At 43.4% G+C, this 14,474-nt stretch overlaps 1 protein-coding gene and 1 long non-coding RNA gene across 3 annotated transcripts in view; one reads left to right on the forward strand and one right to left on the reverse strand.

Annotated features, from left to right (window-relative positions):
- Kif26b (kinesin family member 26B) overlaps positions 1–14,474 on the forward strand; it is a 488,260-nt gene that overhangs the window by 354,831 nt on the left and 118,955 nt on the right. The gene's annotated exons all lie outside the window — the stretch shown is intronic.
- LOC125618465 lies at positions 11,326–13,696 on the reverse strand. The gene is made up of 2 exons (XR_007349738.1): positions 13,651–13,696; positions 11,326–11,664 (listed from the first exon to the last, which is right to left on the reverse strand). It is a non-coding gene; the product is annotated as an uncharacterized LOC125618465 (long non-coding RNA).

Here is a 14,474-nt window from a genome sequence, read left to right on the forward strand (position 1 = left end):
TCTCTAGGCAAAGTGGTGCATGAGGCAGGAGGATCATGAGTTCAAAGCCAGCCTTAGCAACTTAGTGAGATCCTAAGCAACTCAGTGAGACCCTGTCTCTAAATAAAATATAAAAAAAGGGCCGGGGATGTGGCTCAGTGGTTCAGCACTCCTGGATTTAACCCCTGGTACAAAAAAAAAAGAGAGAGAGAGAGAGAGAGAGAGAGAGAGAGAGAGAGAGAGAGACAGGCAGACTCTTTAAAAAATAACACAACTTAATGACCAAAAATGGCAATACCCAAGTCACCCTTAAAATTGGAGGAACTTCACTCAAATTGCTGAAACGGAGTCTTCAGAGAAGAATTTACCAAAGATCTCATGGTTGGTTCTAGTGCATTGGTATAACTTCACCTTGAGAGGGTCAGGGCTAGGACTGGGGCTCAGGCTCTGAGGGACTGTTTGCAATTTCCATGCATGCCAGTTTCCCCACTGTTACCTTCCCATCTGTACATGCAATTTCTGAATCTACCTGTTTGCATGTGGCCAAGACTCTGTACCCTTACCTGTGCTCTCCTTTGCCTGCCCAGTCTCTGGACTTTGAAGAATTCTTTAAGCATCCTCACATAGTGAGTCACCCTTGTCTGTGCTCTGATAGGCCTTGATGTGCACCCATCAAGTTGTGTTGGAGTTATTTGTCCAACAGCTCCACTTAAACAGCAAAATCCTCATAAGAATTTGAAAAATCAGCACTTTCTAGTCCTGCTACCATATTCTGCTCCTTACTCAGCACAGGACCTGGCACTTAGTACATGTTACAGTTTGGATGTGAGGTGTCCCCCAAAAGCCCACGTGTGAGACAATGCAAGAAGGTTTGGAGGAGAAATGATTGGATTCTAGCCTTAACCTAATCAGTGGATTAATCCCTGGTGGGATTAACTGAGTGGTAATTGAGGCAGGTGGAGTGTGGCTGGAGGAAGTGGTCCATTGGGGACGTGGCTATGGAGTATATATTTTGTATATGAAGTATGGAGTCTCTCTCTCTCTCTCTCTGCTTTCTGATCATCATATGGGCTGCTTCCCTCTGCCACACTCTTCTGCAGTGATGTTCTGCCTCACCTCAAATCCCAAGGAATGAAGCTGGCTTTCTATGGACCTCTGAAACCATGAGCCCCTAAATAAACCTTTCCTCCTCTAAAATTGTCCTGGTCAGATCTTTAAGGCACAGCAGTGAAAAAGCTGACTGAAACAGTACATGTTTGTTGCAGGGTCACTAGTGAATGATTTTGAAATGTGTCTGTCTGTTAAAGGCAGAAATCAGCAATATTCAGATTCTTTGCATCAAATGCCTATTAACATCTCTTCCGGAAGACACCCTCTGAGTTCACTTGCTCCCTTCCTCCAGTCAGAGCGACAGGTTCCTTCACCGGGTCTTTGCCACAGATTCCTATTTTTTCTCCCTGTTTCTGCTGCCCCAAGTGTCCACCAAACAGCCAGAGTTATATTTCTAAAAACCCAATGTGATCATTTGACCAACCATTATGTTAAACAGCTCCATACCTTGCTTCCTCTCCCTCTTTTAAATGTTGCCAGCTGGTAGGGAGGGGTCAGCATCAGTTATTTGAACCCTTGGGATTAAATGCTGTCTGCAGTAACTTCAAAGGTTGATTTTATACTGAGTATCTTCAGATAAAGCCTCAACAAAGCTTTTCCATCAAACCCTAAACTCAAGATGTACATTCACGTCCCCTCCTATGGTGGCAAACCTCAGACTCTAGTGATAGTCTCCTTTCCATAACATTAGAAAGAACAAGATTTGAAATCACACAGGTTTCTTTTCTCTTTTTTTTTTGAGTTTACCAGGCTGAAATCTGAGAGTGATTCAGATATTGCTGTCATGAATACCCCAACTGTAGGTGGGCTCCCAGAGCATATTGAATTCTGGGACTCTGACGGTTTCTTGCCAGTCCTGCTTTTATACATCCTTGTTCAGGTCAGAAATGAAGGGCACAGCATCAGCATTGCCAAACACGACTCTGACATAGAACTACAGGGACAAAGGAAATATTTCGATTTTCCAGTATGGCCACACTGTGAAGATATTCCTAGTTGGTTCATGCCAGAATATTTTTGCGCTTCCCACAGGATGTCAGTGAGCCCTTTTCACGGTCACAGCCGGGCCCCGGGAGACTTGTGAAATGAGTTAATTCTGGTTCTAGTGCCCTTTTCTTTGCAGTTCAGCCTTTATCCCTTCCAGGTGCTGCCTCCCACCCCCAAAGCCACAGGCTCTTTCCCAATTTCCCATTCCTCAGGGTTCCCCATGTTAATGGCAATTTAGAGAATAATTGTGCTCACTGTATAAAATATTTTCTGAAAGTAATGTAAAATATGAACGAATACATGAAGAATAGTGAATGGATACCAAATGAATAAGTACAGTTACTCATACTGGAGATTATTTTAGGGAAAAAAAAGAGGGCAAAAGGAAATTAATGGTAAATATAATATTACTTCTCTGCCTCCAAAGACACAGCTGGCCAATGCAACACACTAATTTCTAAAACTTCTTTCTTGAGCCACATGTGAACCAAAGGTTGTGATGTGAGCACTCATCTGCTGGGTTCCCAAAGAGGGTAGCTCTGCCCCCAGCCAGGGCTCCAGGTCAGAAGCAGCAACTGGTGATTAATCAGGTGGCTCCTGTCTTAAGACACAGTCAGTGGATTTTGTCTCTGCAGGCCAGACTGTAGAAATAAGCAGACCCTCAAAGGCTAGCAATTAATATTTCCCTGGAGCGATTCCAGATGTTGCGGTAGACTGTGACATGGCAGCGCTCTTCCTGCTCCTGATTTATTTCACAGTGCAGGAGCTTCCCTGCCATGGGGAGTTTCCACAGAAGTGACTTCTTTTGTTTGTTTTTCTGGAGCTGATTCTAAGCTTCTAATTTGGATATTCATTAAGTGTTTCATAGTGGACAGAGCTAAGCCTCAGAGTCTTACCTTCCAAAATGGTGAGAGACTTGCCTTCTACGCCACCCTGTTCCCTGAACCCCCCTTTCCCCCTTTCCTCAGTAGATGCTGGGTAGGTTTCATGAGAGAGAGAAATGATGGTTTGAAGTAACCCATCCCACCCCAACCCAACACTTACATTGTACTGCACCTCCAATGGCCCAGTTAGATTTCTGTTACTGTAACAAAATATCTGAGATAATTAATTTAAAAATTGGAAAGGTTAATTTGGGTTCATGGTTTCAGTCCATGGCTAGTGGCCTGGTTGCTTTTGAGCCTGTAGCAAGGAAGCACATTATGGAGAGAGCATGTGGTACAGTGAACTGTTCTCCTCATGGCAATCAGAAAGCAAAGAGGTTCCCAGTATTCCCCTCAGGGGCATTCCCCAATGGACTTCAAATTAGGCCCCACCCGTAAAGGTTCCACCACCTCCTAGTCCTTTAACACATGAGCCTTTGGAGGAGACTTATCAAAACCATTGCAAGAGATGGCCAGTGGCAAGAATATGGGCCTTACACAGAGGTTCTGCCTGGGAGGGCTTTCTCACACTCCAAACGAAATCATACTGCTAATTTCAGTGGTCCATTATGAAAAACTGACTAAGTTGCTGAGTAACCCTCATTAATTGACCTCTGCAAAATTTTAGAGTGCTATTTAGTTGGATAGACCATTACTCCTTTTCCCTGAAACACTAACATCTTTAGCACAAAACTTCTTTTCCTTTAAATACTGACAGTGCAGGTAGGGTAGGGTTGCAGGGGAACACATCATTGTCTCTACTATAGTTTGGATCTTGAATGTCTCCCAAAAGATTGTGTGTTTCAGGTCCCCAAGGGAGGTGGGAGGTGGTGGAACCTTTGAGAGGTGGGGCCTACTGGAAGGTCTTAGGTCTTTGGGGATGTGCCCTTGAAAGGGACTGTGGGAACCTAACCTCTCCCTCTTTCCCTCTGTTGTTTCCCCCATCCCCAACTTTATTTTATTTTATTTTTTTATGTGGTGCTGAGGATTGAACCTGGTGCCTCACACGTATTAGGCAAGTGCTCTACCCCTGCATAACGCCAGCCCTCCCTCTGCTTCTTGGCCATGAAGGACCAATTTTGCTCTACCAGGTTCTCCTGCCATTGACATCTGATGCCCCCACTAGAATCCTGAAAGCCATGCGTCCACTTGAACATGGACTTCAGTCCAAACTATGAGAAAAATATAAGGCTTTTAAATTTTTAATTATCTCAGATATTTTGTTAGAGTGATGGAAAATGGACTAACATTCTCTTTCTCTGCACAGTCTCTCTCTCCTCTCTTTCTCCTCTTCATCATCATAATCTAAATTAATAGTCTTGGGTTTGGATTCCAAGGCAGGGGTGTGTGGTGGTGGGGATGCTTTCAAAGGTCAAAGGCATGTGAGTCCATTGGAAGCATTTCCTTTGCGTCATTGAAATGTATAAAAAGGAACTGAGCTCTAGAGGGGCTTTATCGCTGGTCCCCACCAGGAACTGGACCAGAGTCTCCTGGGGGTGAGGGTACCTTGCTACTGGCAGCCAAGCCAGGGAACCTGCCTGGGAAGTTGCCTGGATCCTGGCTGGCTAGATTTGGAAATAAGGAAAAGGTATAAAAAGGAAAAACAGATTTAATATATTTTGATCACATTGGGGAGGAACAGCTGGATTGCCTCTCTGCAAATCCTACAGAAGCCATTGTAACTTATAGAAACAAAAGCAGGGATCAGGTTGGGAGCCAGGGAATGCACATGTATAGATGTAGCCAGGCTGTGCTAGCCACAGAACCTGTCAGTTTCAGTTTCCTTGGCTCCTGCTGGGCCAGGGAGTAGATTTTTAGTTTCTGTTCTCAGCATGAGGACCTTGAGAGCCATAGGAGTCTCTAATTTCAACAGGACTCTGTTTCACCTTGAGGGAATTCTTAAAAGAAACTAAGGCCATGGAGAATCCATTTATTTTGTATGTTGCATGTTCTGCCTATTTGCTTAGTGTCACTGCAAGGGTCAAGGATGTGGGGAATAATAAGCAATACCAAGACTTTCATAATCTCTGAGAGTCTTGAAGCCTTCAGCGAAGCTGTGCTTTTGAATTGAGTGGAACCAGCACAGCAAAAAGAGGAAGACAGCACAAATAATTTTAAAACTAGAGGTCAAATTCTGTGATTTCCCTATTCTGAACATGAGGAAGTTCCCATCATTGCTGGCTTAAGATGATGGTGTTGGTTTAGCTCCATGCTTGAGAGGCTCAAATGAGAAATAGGTTTAAGGGACATCAAGAGAGTATGGTCGGATATGAAGAAAATATTCCTTGTCGTCAGTGAATAAATAAAGGCCATTAGGGGAGAATCAGAGCCCATCTTGGGGTGGGGATTTTGGAGTCAGAGGCTCAGGCAAGTTTTACCATATTGTAATATTGACTATCTTCCTGCTGTTACCCTTAAAGATAACGGAACTGAAGAATCCATCTAGAGGTTTCTTGACTCCTCTTAATACAATAGAGTCCTTTTGGTCTTTTTCTGAGCACTTTTATATGTCATTTATCTTTCTATAGAGGCAAAACCTATGCATTAAATAGGGATAGATGTTTTTGGTTTTTTTTTTCAATTTTTGCCTTACAGATGAAAGAACTCAAATCAGGAATGTCCAATGATGATATCACCCAAGTTTAAAGCTTAATCATTTTTGTGTTTCTTCTGCATGACTAACATTCGGTTTATCCCCAAATTCTGTCCCCTCCTCTCTGTAGTCTTACCTGCCTCTGTCTTTTTCTGTCCACATCCACTGTCACAAGTTGTGACTTTGGCACCTCACACCTGGAACACTATATTGGATTCCAGCATTGCCTTCCACACATGGGTCTTGCCGCCTCCTCAATGCCTTTCCTGTGTATTCCAAATTGAGGGGACAGGAATTCACATCTGTGCTATTTAGGTACTCCCATGGTGTATGAGCACAGAGGTGAGGAGGTGCTGGGATGCTTGGGACAAGAAAGGCTTTGTAGAGACTTAGGAAAAGTACCTGTGGCCCCTATATCTCAATTCCAACTCACACTAGCTGTTGATGCTTTGCTTTTGAGCTGTGGACCTCTGTGTTAGACGACTGGACAATTGTATGAGTCTATGTATCTCCTTTATTGTGTTATTCAATAAAGGAGTGTTATTCAATCATTAAATGCCAGGTCACAAAAGTCAGTTGAAGCTCAAACTGAAACTGTTGAGGTTTTACATTTTGTGTTTATGCTAGTTTTTTCCCACCCCTCATAATAAGAATTCACTTGTCTAGTTGCATACTGAGTCTTGAGGCCACATATTCATGTTTACAAGTCCATGCTCACACTGCCTTCAAGATGTCACCAAATCTCATTACAAGTAATTTTTAGCCTTTCTGAGTCATATTTAAAATTTTGAAAACTGTCACAATAAGTTAAAAATACATCCACTGGAATGCTAATACTGCTTGCTTGTTGAGCCACATTTTCATTCTAAGAAATGATAAAGCTGCATCACAACACATCTCATTTCTGCCAGGCCCCTTTTCTCCAGTTAGATTGTGAGAAACTCAACAGCAAAGAATCTCATAAATTGCATTTGTTCACCTGTTCAGTTCTTCAGGAAGTCATCTAGTGAGTGCCCATGGTGTGGAAAGCCCTCCACGTCCCCCATCCTGTAGGAGTTGTGTTGCTTGACATTAGCGATGTACCTAGGTATGGGGACTAACGGGGGGTGGGGTTTCCTGTTCCCAGGCTTCACCTGCAATTTTACCCCAACCCCACACTATTCCCAAATAAATGGCATTGATGATGATAGATCTGCCCAGGTGAGAGAAGTACTTCGAGCCCTGGATTGAGGAGCAGATAAGTCAGATTTCTAGACAGAGCCAGCTGCTTTTGTCATTCCAGGTCTGCTCTCCCTTCCCCAGGAGGAAGTGCTGGAGACAGAGGGTGTAAACCCTTCTGCAGTTGCCTACTGATTGGCTTTTCATGAGCAGCACGTGTCCTTAGCTTAGCTTTGTTTGGGTTAGCCTCTGTAAACACTTCATGTAAGAATAAATTGAGCCATTTTCTTGATTTTTAGAAAACTACATAGTAGCTCAGGAGAGGGGTCATCCTGACAGGTTCTCTCTGTGCAGAGAAGTCTATATGGCGTCCTCTTGTCCCTCTAAGACTTGGTCCTGTGCTTGGTCATAGATTGCCTGGGTATCTTCAGGATATTCCCACAGATTCCTTTGTGAGCCTGTAGTTCATGCCCTGCAAGGCCATTCACCCTTCTCTGCCCTTGACAGATGTAGGAAAATTATTTCTGGTGAGAAATCGGGCACTTGTAAGAGCCAGGCTTTGGAAAGAGGCATCTACCGGCAGAGGGGCTGATCGGCCAAATGACAGACACACATGGCTGGCTGGCTTTCCTCTTTACACCGCCTTGATTGAGACAAGAGGAGCATGCCGCTGGCCTGAGCAATGAAGAATTCTGTTGTAACAGTATCCTCAGGGAATAGCTTTTATCTGCTAAGCATGACAAGTGTGGCAAACGCACACAAAGCTGGCATCTCATGGCCTGCAAAGATTCTAAGACCGAGAGCTGTGGACCTGCTCCCATGGAGGCAGGGCTGCCTCTCACTCCATCCAATGGGAGTGGTTTGCCCCAGCACAGAATTTATTGACCTCTTATCACTTGACCTGGAATGTTCCATATCACCCTTTCACGCCTGATGGTGGCAGCAATCACTTTTGGAAAGAGAAGGAGATAGATATTTTTACGTTTCAGACACCGAGGGTGTTGAGGTTCTGAGGGATTCACCACTTAGTGCCCACTCTTCATAGGGACGGAGGTGCTGCTGCACCTGGCATGGCTGTTTTGTGGGGGTGGCCCTGGAAAGGAGCCTGGGCACACTTGCAGACTGTTCTCAAGCACTGCTGTCACTGCAGCCATCACTGACCTGGGAGGAGCCTCCATAGGGCTGCCCCCCACTCTGCCTCGCTATGCCCATCTCCAGTCCCAGGACACATGGGAATGTTGCCATGGCAGCTGTTTGGAAGTCCCTTAAATATTCATGCTCAGACATACCCGTGGAGACTGAAAGTGGATTAGTGGTTTCCAAGGGTGTGGGGAGAGGGAATTGTGAATCACTCCTAACAGGCATGGGGGTTTCATTTTGGGGTGATACAAGTATTCTGGAATTAGTGGTTTTGGTTGTACAATATTATAAATATAAAAGCAAGCTCTCTGCTTTATGCTTGCTATAATGATTAAAGTGGGAAGCTTCATGTTCAGTGAATTTTTCCTCAGAAAATTAAAAATAAAAATTTAAAAACTCAATATTCAATCTCATCTCTTAGAAGGAATCATCCCCCAAATACTATTCCTACCCTCTCATATCAACTCCATTTTATTGCCTATGTTTATTTGAAGATGTTAGACCTACCATATATTGTATATTTGTTTTTATTTAACATTACTCTATGAAATATTCTTCTGACCAAAAGCTAATCAAGTCATAAGGCTCTTTTGTGGCACAGATGTGTTTGCTGAGGGAAAATACCTGGGTCTCCTCTGTTAGTAAGGGCAGCTGTCTTAATAAGAAATGGAGAAATACAACCCCATCTTGTCCCCTGTGACCTGCTCTGAACACTTTGATTCTGTCATGTAAAATTCTTTATAAATATACATATCAATAGAATTCTTGATATTTCCCCCAGACCTGAGGAGGAATAATACCTTTCTAAACCAACTGGTGCACACATAGAATAAAAAGCAAAGAAGAAATCCCAAGAACACCAGTGAGAGACAAAAGGTTATGCCTGCCATTGTCTCTGAGGTGATAACACGTGGGACTCCTAGGCACAAATTGGATCTAAATTAAAATACTGATTTTTTTACATTAAAGCAAAGTTTGCCTAGGTCACAATACTTTTTAAATTAATAAACAAAGATTCATTTTTCCCCTGAAGTGAATTTCTTCTGTCTCATCTTATTGCTTATTGTTTCTTTGTAACTTATTTGATATCTCACTGCCCTCTGCATGCAGAGGTTTGTTTTGGCTTATTGAAAATTGGCTAAAGGAAAAAAAGAAAAAAAAGAGCACTTGCTCATGTAAGTCCTTTGTGAGACTAAAGATTGACAAGTCTTGGTTTGGCCAGTTTTAGAGTAGACCTCCATAGTTTGTAGAGAACATATAATTCAAATAAAGACAAATAGTGAGAAGCTGAGGCAGAAGAGATGATCCCACAGCAGCCTGAGAAGGAGCCTGTGATCAGACATGCTCAGCTGTTCACCCATCTTCTTTCAGAGCTGCTATCTCCCCAGGAAAGATCCAGAGTTCAGGCTGCCTTGGGCTTCACCTTTTGTCCCTCTTGTTTCTGGCAGGGCCTGTGACTGCTCTTGCCTTACCCCAGTGGTTGTAAAGGCCAAGTGAGGTACAGTCTGCTGCTAGCATCACAAGCCTGATGAGGAGGCAGGGTGGCTTCTCTGTTGCCCCCAAACATGACTTTCTTAGGTCAGAACACATTGCCACCCTTCTTTTCAAAAACTGATGAAATCAGGAATCGGGATATTTTGGGAAGATTAACTTTCTTACATCTTCTTCAAAGAAAAAGGTCAAAAAATAAAAATAATTGTGTATTCATGGCTAGATGGAGATTAAATGTGTTTTTAGATTCCCATTTTACATTCCAACTCCCAGATTCATCCTGTTGCTGGTGACTGCACCAATTTCTGCACTCACTCACTGTCCCCTTGGGAAATGGCTTTCCCAAATCACTTGGTTATATTGGTGATGGTGTTGAGGAAGTAAAATTTAAACTTGATAACATTATTTGTACTCCCAATACAATAATTTAAAAAGTGTTCCTAGGAAGAAACCAGACCTTGCAGGGATCACTTTTTCTATTAGTTTTCTTTTTTGTGTGTAGCACTCTCCCCGAATGACTTTGGTGGAATTACTAAAACGAGGCAGCTGTCAGTGGAGAGTCTATGGCCTGCCTGAACTTTCTCCTTTGCCTCCTCCCCTTCCTGGCACTTGTTTATGCCACTTCATTATGCTTGCCTGGGCCATTCATGCAGGGAGATGAGCTCTGTCAGTGGAGATTATATCCCCAACATCCCCGCCAGCCCCATGAATGACAGCACCCAGGGAACAAAACTTCAGGCATGGCCCTGAGGGGCACATCCTTGCACTTCCTGCCACCTGTTCAGATTTGTAGGCAGGATCACCAGCATCTTCTGAGGGGCCATCATCTAAGGCCTCAACATCTGAAGAGTCCAGCCAGCTCTCCTGTGTCCTGTGTTCCCGTCAACCTGAAAAATGTGCAAGTGAAATATAAAAATGATGCCTCAAATTCCCATGAGCATAAGGTTATCATTTGTGAGGCCAGATTGGCATCTCTAAGTCCTCTGGACCCTTCCTAAAAAATCAGTTCTAGAGTCAGCAGGGTGCCAGGTAAGGTGACGCACTCCTGTAATCTCAATGGCTAGGGAGGCTGAGGCAGGAAGATCACAGTTCAAAGCCAGCCTCAGCAACTTAGAGAGGCCGTGAGCAACTTAGTGAGACCCTGTCTCCAAATACAAAATAAAAAGGGCTGGGGATGTGGCTCAGTGGTGGAGTGCCACTGGGTTCAATCCCCAGTAACATGGCTTTTCTAGTCTACCATCCATCCATCCATGCTGTTGCTAGGTTTGGGGGTTCCCCTTTTCATAAGGAAACTTTTTCTTTAATTCTCCCATAATCATATTTGCCATCAGTTGCCTCTTTGGAGATTTGGTGACCTTTTTGAACTCTCCCGGAAGCCTTGTAATGTCAGTCTTTATCCATGTGACAGCTTGGTGAGGGAAGTGCCCCTAGCCACATAGCAGCAGCTGACCGTCATGTGTTCTGACCAGAGCAACTGTAGGCTACCTCTGAACCTGCATTCATGTGTCTGGCCAGCCAAGAAATTGCCCTTGTACTTCCCAGGCCTGCTCTGCCTTGTTACCTGGATTATATTCCCAGCACTTGTGTTGTACTTGGGAAAAGAGGTCCTTTATTGCAGTTCCTCCAAAAACCTATTTCCACATGGATCACCTTTGGCCTCTTTCTGTTTGGCACATGGTTTAGACAAAGAGGAGTTTGTGTGTATCACCTCCCACAAGACTCTCCTAAATGGAAACCTGGGATTTGGAACTTGAGATTTTTTTTCTGCACTCTAAATGAATACCTTGTTGGATACCTTGTTGACACAGTGTAATTTCTCACATCTTTATAGCATAGGGGACTGTCTGAGCCACACCGATACATTCTCTTATTATTATTGATATGAGCTACCATAATGCCACTTATTATACTTTGAGGGATTCATTTTTGCTTCTCAGCTTCACGCATGATACATTTCCAAATTTAATGTGAAGTTATATACTTTTCCAAATACTTCATCTACCTTTCAGTATTTTTGTCTCTGAAAATGATATTTTTTTGAATGATGTAATTTAAACCTCTCATTTTACAGATGACAAAACAGAAATCTAGAGCATGGCTTCCCAACAGAGGTATTATTGACATTTTGAGTCAGATAATCCCATGGTGGGTCATGTGCCTGGTGCATTGTAAGGTATTTAGCAGTTCATTTAGCTTCAGCCATTAGATACCAGTAGGATTCTCCAAGTGGTGAAAAAAATGTTCCCAGACTTTGTTAATGTCCGCTGTTTGAAGATCATGGACCTAGAGGTATAGATCACACAGTTAGATCATGACAAAGTCCAGAGTAGGACCCAGGTATCCTGACTCCCAGATCTGTCCTTTCCAAGTTGGTCAACAGAATTAAGCTCTCAACTATGCAAAACTAAGAGTGATGGTCAAGGGCATTTCCACAGCTCTGGGGAGATAAGAAGACTTAGGAGGAGAAGGAGCCAGCTCAGGAAAGAGCTCTGAGGACCAGGGCAGCTGCATTCCCTGTACTCATTTTCCCCATCTAGCCAGTAGAACCTGTCCTAGTGACTCCTTGCCTCAGCTTTTGTGGATGATTTTTGACCAGATAATATGCTTTTAAATTCCTAAGAAATGTGTCCTAAATGAACAGATTTGGGGAAAAATACAAGACAAGGGTGTGCTTCTCCATGCATGCTGACCACATTCCTGAGCCTGGGACTAACCCCACTGTCAACACTTCGACAGCCTCGTACAGGGAGTGTGAGTCATCCCCAGCTAGGCAGGTAGATGTCAGCCTGGCTCTGAACTCCATCCTCTCGTGGAAGTCCTGATTCACAGTTTCTTTGGCACTTTTACCCGAGCTGTGACAAATATCTAATTTGTGCAGAGCTTCACTCTATCTTTTCCTTTATTCTGCTCACTCTTCTCTCCTAGGCACTTAGACAACTTGTACAGCACGAAATATAAGGAGTGGGGCAAGTCACGAATGCCCCCAGGGTATTGCCACTTTCTGATGGACAAAGACAAATATAATTGGCAGGGATTTCATAGCTGAGAGCTCAGAAGTTTTCATGTTAAGCCTGATTCTGGAGTCAGGTATGAACTTGTGTTTCCTTTGGATAAAGGTAAGAAAATTCTGCAGCCAGGGCTCTGATGGAGACCATTCTCAGATTTGTTTACTGAACTCTGTATAAGCCTCATAGGGCTGGCCTGAGTTCCCTTTTCTCTAAACACAGGATTTCATTTATAAGCTAAGCCAACATGCAAAACAAAATTTCATTCACCTTTCTGAGTCCTTTGTCCCAATGATGCCAGAAATTGAAACTTTTACATGGTGTTACTTTTGATAATACTTTTGGGTAGGTACAATAAGCCCTAAGAGCAAAGTTAATGAACTGAAGGGAAAATATTCTCTGATTATGCTACTAGAAACTATGGTTTTATTCTAATAAATCATTGCCTTAGAGAAAGTCCTTTCTAAACTTTTCCTGTCTTATTTCATTTTTATTCTTTGAACAAACAGTAGAGTATTCTCTGTGTTCCTAACTTATTTCTTTCCCAGCCGCTTGGTCCTAGTCCAAAGGGAGAAACAAATTAGATCAATTCTGTGAGTGATATTTCATTCCATCAGCACATAGATCACAATGTGCTCCATTTTCCACCTGATCAAGGAAGAATATTCTAGAAACTGCACAAAGAAAAATTAGTGTTTTTCTTGATAGTTGAAATTTTCTTGGAAAATAAAGCATAGCAACAAATCAAGTGGAAAGGGGGAAAAAAAGAGCCTTTTGGGGGACATCTAATATTCGCTAATACTAGTCTGTATTTTTTAATATTTCCCCCTTTGAGGAAAGTTGTGATGTGTTTTTCCCTGTTAGCAATATGAACTGTATAACTGAGGGAAGGGACCACAAGCATTTGGCGAGAAACAGGTTTCCTCTCTGGCCTGTCCTTCATATTTATCCGCTCACTCCCCTCTGCCATGTTTCTCCAGCTGTGCAGTGAGGATAACAGCTGTGTCAGCCATCACTGCAGTAATGCTCCAAGCCAGAGCGCTTCACAGTTGGGAAAGAGCTTTAACTTTTACAGAGCAACGCCCAATTGTAACAGGACAAAGCCTCAACATGCCACCCAGTATTTACTATTCACTGGCCTCTTCCCGGCTCCACCACTAGGTCCTGGACTTTACCACTGAGTGTTTTAGTCAGCTCTTTCACTACTGTTGACTAAAAGACCTAACAAGAACAATTATAGAGGAGGACAAGTTTGAGGATTCACAGTTTCAGTGGTTTCAGCCCACAGACAGCAGGCTCCATTACTCGAGGTTCCAGATAAGGCAGAACATTATGGCAGAAGAGAATGGCCGGAGGGAAGCAGCTCACATGATGATCTGGAAGCAGAGAGAGAGAGAGAGAGAGTCCACCCACCATATGCAAAATATAAACCTCAAAGCCACACCCCAATGACCCACCTCCTCCAGCCATACACTACCCACCTTCAGTTCCTACTCAGTTAATCCCATCACAGGAATTCACTGATTGGGTTAAGGTTCTCATAACCCAATCATTTTTCCTCTAAACCTTCTCAAGTTGTCTCACACATAATCTTTTGAGGGACATCTAGTACCTAAACCATAACACTTGGCTATACCAACATGAGAGCCTCCCTCCTCTCCTCCAAGAGTAGCCATTGCCTGCAAACTGAGAGAAACCCAAGAGAAAAAAGATACTACTTGAGAAAATAGGTGCATCAGTCAGGGTCCTGACAGGAAAAAGACATCACACTGAAACTGGGTATTTTGAGGAATTTAATAAAGGGACTATTTACAAAAGTATGGCCAGGATATAGAAAACTGAAAGGGCTAAGATAGGAGCCCAGGGCTAGTAAGAGCCATGCACCAGGATCCCACTTCCCTGGGTACCAATGAAAAGAACAGAGAGCGAGTCTGGAGGACACAGAAGAAAACTGGCCAGCACAGATCAAAATAGATTCTTAAGGTAGCCCTCCTCATTCCCCAGGACTGACGGGCATCCTTGCCTGCAGCCCCTGCCACCTCTCTCTGTCTTTGGAGGCATACAGTGTACACTGCCCCCTCCCAATTG

The sequence above is a fragment of the Marmota marmota genome, unplaced genomic scaffold, assembly GCF_001458135.2.
Source record: "Marmota marmota marmota unplaced genomic scaffold, marMar, whole genome shotgun sequence".
NCBI classification, from domain to species: domain Eukaryota; kingdom Metazoa; phylum Chordata; class Mammalia; order Rodentia; family Sciuridae; genus Marmota; species Marmota marmota.